The sequence below is a fragment of the Pipistrellus kuhlii genome, unplaced genomic scaffold (genome assembly GCF_014108245.1).
Source record: "Pipistrellus kuhlii isolate mPipKuh1 unplaced genomic scaffold, mPipKuh1.p scaffold_m20_p_4, whole genome shotgun sequence".
Lineage (NCBI taxonomy): Eukaryota > Metazoa > Chordata > Mammalia > Chiroptera > Vespertilionidae > Pipistrellus > Pipistrellus kuhlii.
In genome coordinates, this window is record NW_023425540.1 from 67,658,780 (window position 1) to 67,664,052 (window position 5,273).

Genomic DNA, 5,273 nt, shown 5'->3' on the forward strand with positions numbered 1-5,273 from the left:
CATAAAATATCAGATTATAAGACGTTGGTCCAGGTAATTTGATTATATATGTTCATCCACTGCTTGTATCTAATTAACAGGGAACTACAACTGGCCAAAGAATTTAAATCAAATGAACAACTGTGCAAAATGTTCCCTGATACCATCACTAAAGAAAGTAGTTTAAAATGTTATCATTAGCAAATATTTATTGCAAATCATTCGGCTAGGTGGTGCTGAAAATTAATGTTATTAGAATTCCCAATGTAAATATCTCAAAATCTATTATTAAATAAAAATAGAAGAGTGAAAAAGGAGAGAAGAAAAAAGAGGCTTAAAAAGTATGAGCCACAAGGGAAGCTTGGGACTGGAGAATGGGGTGGAGGGTGGGGAGGGTGTGAGGAGACAAAGCCCAAGAAGTAATTGGGACCCAGATCACCACGCAGGGTGGCTGTGAGGAAGTGACTGAAAAGTGATCTGACATCAGGTGAGAATCCCAGGCAAGAGTCGATGAAACTAAAAAGAAATTGGACGTTCCTGTTGGCTCCTTAAGTACCTGTGGCTTATGGCAGGGAAAGTGAAATGCGTTGCTGATATGGAGAAGTCATTGCTGATCATTTTGAGAAGAGAAGAGAGGATGACAGAAAACCATTGGAATTTTCCCCAGATGAGCGTGCAAACCATCCGAAAAGTCTTTTGTGTCGAAACTGGCTATGGCTCTCAGACAATCAAATAGGCAACCACTTTCCGAACCAATATGAACGGACTGGGAAGGATCTGATGGTGAAGAATGTTAAAGGATGTAGTAAAGAGCTAGGGAAAGAAGGGAGTCCTCTGGCAGAAAAAGATGAGGATGGAGAATACCTCTACCTGGACTTTGTCCCAGTCACCTACACCCACTGGCTGCAACTGGTTCCCAGAGGCTCACGAAAAGCCACCCTAGCACCTGGACCATGATGCCTCCTGGCAAAGCCCAGGGCTCGGGCACCTCTCTGACCAACAAGCTCTCGCAAACAAACATGAGTTCCCATAACAGCAAAACATGCGCAGATTCTGCTGCTTCTGCACCGTCACGTCCACCCCCAGCACCAGCAGGTAGACAGCGTGCTTTATCTGCACCATCACTGCCATTCAGAAACATGGGGAGGGCCACAACCACATCCATGGGGGCAAGTGGACAGTGAGCAGCCTGTGGCTGAGCACCCGAGGCAAGGGGACGACCCGCACCATGTTCGACAAGACCCACTGGATCCCCATGCAGAGCCCAAGGGCCTGGCGCTGGTGATGAACCACGACAAGCGCTGCTCCGAATGTTAGGGCTACGACATCGTCATAGATGACAGGCTGGGGGGTAATGTGCCCAGATCTCTCATCTCCAGCGGGGCCAGCGATCATATCTGTGCCCTCAAGGTTGCGGTTCCTAACAGAGAAACTCCAGACTGTAAATGGACCAAGTCCCTTCCCTCCCTGCAAAGGAAATTCTGGGCAGTTATGAAATTCTGTATGGTGAAGAGCTGGAGCAGGGAGACGGGCTGATGGAGGGCTGAGAAGTTGTTCAGGCCAGTTGCTAAGGCCCAAAGGGGATGGTGGAGTTACTGCGGGAAAAACCGTCCTCACAGCCTGAAAGTGACCAGCAGCAAGGGCAAACCTCCAGCCTGGACCCTTCCAGAACCACTCACTGCACCCAGGCCCTCCCTGAAGACCTATACTGACATTTCCTTTTTCTAAAATTTATTTTCCCTTTTCTAAGCCCCGCAAATAAATAAAGGCACTCATTTGGGAGGAAGTGGAATTATAAAACACTACCTGTTATGTTTTTGCTAAGTGCTTTATTTTTCTTTATTGTTTTTCCATTTTGAGTCCACAGAGGTAAAGCACCAAGCCCATCCAGGAAGAGAAGTAACCAAGCTCAACTACAAACTGCTTAATTCTTGCCCTCGTATGAGGAGCAGTTGGTTCATATTTTCAACTTATCCTGATGAGGTGGTGTTGTTGTTGTTGCTGCTGTTGTTAGTTTTTCTCCCAGGGTCTTTAGAAACTGAGGACATTCCCCCAGGGATAACAAACTCTTGAAAAATTCTGAAGTTCATTTTATATTAAAACAACACTATTGCCGAAACCGGTTTGGCTCAGTGGATAGAGTGTCGGCCTGCGGACTGAAGGGTCTCGGGTTCGATTCTGGTCAAGGGCATGTACCTTGGTTGTGGGCACATCCCCAGTTGGTGGTGTGCAAGAGGCAGCTAGTTGATGATTCTCTCTCATCGATGTTTCTAACTCTATCCCTCTCTCTTCCTTTCGGTAAAAAATCAATAAGATATATTTTTTAAAAAACACAAAAAAAACAACACTATCACCACTTCAAATAACTGATGGGGCTGCTTAAGAGCCATCACTAAGGTAGCTGAACTTTTGGGGGAACTGTGTTTTTTGGAGCCACCTGCATAGAAAAGCCTCCAAAAGATTTTGTTTTTATGTCTACCTATTGAAGTTGACTTTGGAGTATCATTCCTTCAGTTAGCATGTTTGCTTGTGGTATATCAGGGAAGACTGGGCAGATCAGACATATTTAAATGTAATACCAGTTCTACATTCAGTCAGCATTTTCACACATCTGTTCTCTTGGCATTTCACTGCTCTTAATTTCCAGTTTTGATGGTGGAGTATTTGGAAGAGATAACTAACAATGGATGAATGTTTATTTTCCTGGGACTTAGAGGCTGTGTGTGTTCAAGTGGATTTATTTCATCACACAGCTTTGCCTCAGAAAAGCAAATTATTACATGGCCAGATAGTTTTCAAGAAATATTTGTTGATGATGAGTGCCCCTCTATGAGATATATATAAAGGATCTTGCCATTTGTGAGCCAAATTTAGTAGTGCTTTGAGTTAAAAAGGTTCTCATGCTGTCATTTTCCCTTTCATCCTAAATGGTTTCTTCCTTTTGCTAAATGATTTCCTTTGCTCTTAAATACATTTTGAAGTTATATCGACTCTCCGAACTTAAAGGTAAAAAAAAAAAAAAACAAAAAAGCAAACAAACAAACAAAAACTAGTATCACCAATCCCAATTTCCTAACTGTTCCTAACTGGCTATCCTTCAAACATTTAATATTAACTAGATAGATTTGCAATTCAGAACAAGTTCTCCCATAGAGGTAAGGTACAGAAGATGGTATTCTGCCAGCCTTCCCCATGTGGATGACCTAGCTCCTGTCAGAACATGCACTCTGTCCTCCAGCTAAGAACGCAGATCAACCTCTGAATTTGTGGTACCTGGGACACGTGGTAAAGAAAGAGGCAAAGTGGACAGTTGTGGGCATCACATTGTAATAATTCTCTATAACAACTTAAGAGAAGAATTTTTCTCTTAATCCATGCTTCCTGAATAATGTTTTGTGAAAACAGAAGGCTCCTAGGATTTATTCAAATATGTCCCTCCTAAAGGTTGCTGTGGCTAATGAAGTTGAAGGAATCCGGGGCCTAGGTAAGCAGGTTCCACCCTCTGGGATTTTCAGGATTTCCAATGTGGGACATCCATCCTCTGTGAATCTGAGTGGGGCTGTCATGTGCAGGGTTCCCTTCACTTCCAGAACCTCTGAGCAGGGTTCTATGGGGCCCTAGTCTCTGAAACAGCATATAGAAAAGGTTTTGATTACTCTCTGAGTGTCTTCAACTGGGCAGGGCCAAGAGAATCCCTGTCCTTGGAGTAGTGCCTCCCAACTGGAGTCTATGCTATCTCTTTTTACACATAAATTATTCGTAAGTTGGGGCTGACACAATTCCTTTTAACTGAGCACTTCGTAATATGAATTAATGCCACAAAAAAAAAATGAAGAACATAACCATTCCACAAACCAGTCAATACAATTCTGCTGTCTTAAAAGTAGGTTTAGGCACTGGCCAGTGTTGTGCAGTAGTTAGAGCGCCAGCCCATGCACCAAAGGGCCATAGATTTGATTCTGGTCAAGGGCACATATCTCAGTTGCAGGTAGATTCCCAGCTCAATGAGTATGCATGCAGGAGGCAACCAATCTCACATCAATGTTTTTCCCCTCTTTCTCCCTCCTTCCCTTCCACTCTCTCTAAAAATCAATGAAAAAATTATCTTTGGGTGAGGATTAACAATAGCAACCCAAAAAGTGGAATTAGCCCTAGCTAGGTGGCTCAGTTGGTTGAGTATTGTCCCAAAAGGTTGCAGGTTAGATTTCCATTCAGGGCAACTACCTAGGTTGTGGGTCCTATCCCTAGCCCAGGTGTGTATTAGAGGCAGTAGATTGATATTTCTCTCTCATATTGGTGTTTCCCTTTTTCCCGCTCTCTCTAAAAATCAATAAAAGCATATTTTCCTATGAGAATTTTTTAGATCCATTGCAGAGAATACCATCAGCCAGGTAATAAATAGATACTAATTTTATTCTAAATATAGAGCAATTACCTAGATATATGATTAAAACATATAAAAGCAATCAACCTTTCTTTAAACCTATTTTAAAGAAAATATTTTAATGACAAAGGAAAATAACAAAAACCTGGTTGATAATATATTTTTGTACTCATAAGGTACTTTACATATTTCATACTAGACTTTTAGACTATACAGCAAAGTCACAGAGTGAAATGCCAAGGTACTGAATTGCAGCAGCCAGGAACGTATTAGGGACTTATATATAAAAATCCTACAGAGTCTATTGTTTCTGGAGAGCAGTGTCATTATTGCAGTTCAAACATCCCTAGAAGTGACTTCATTTCTGCCAAAAGTCAATGATTATCATCTCCATCCATTGCTTCAATGCAATGCTTTTTATTTTTTATTTTTTTTACAGAGAGAAAGGGAGTTAGAAACATTAATGAGAGATAAACATTGATCAGCTGCTTCCTGTATACCCCTTACTGGGGATGTGCCCACAACCAAAGTATATGCCCTTGACTGGAATCGAACCTGGGACCCTTCAGTCCAAAGGCCGATGTTCTATCCACTGAGCCAAACCGGCTAGGGCTAATGCAATTCTTAAGGAGGTAGCATGAACTGTGTGAGTTACATCACAAGCAGATGGAAAAGCTTGGACATTGTGCAGATTACCTAGACCAGAGGAATGCTGATTGTCACCTGAGAAAGATAACATGTACAGATAAAAGGGCTGAAATACTTTTGCATTTGCTATAGCAGTTCTGTTGAAGAAGCAACTATTCCAACACAGATCAAAATGGTTCACAAAGAACCTAAAGAGAATACAGAATGAGCACTACAATGATGAAACTCCAAATAGGAACAGGAAATAAACACTTCCAATAAA

General features: G+C 42.0%; 1 pseudogene; it reads left to right on the plus strand.

Moving 5' to 3' along the window:
* The first annotated feature begins 544 nt into the window (after positions 1-544).
* LOC118703668 lies at positions 545-1,603 on the plus strand (annotated as a pseudogene).
* The last annotated feature ends 3,670 nt before the right edge of the window (positions 1,604-5,273 follow it).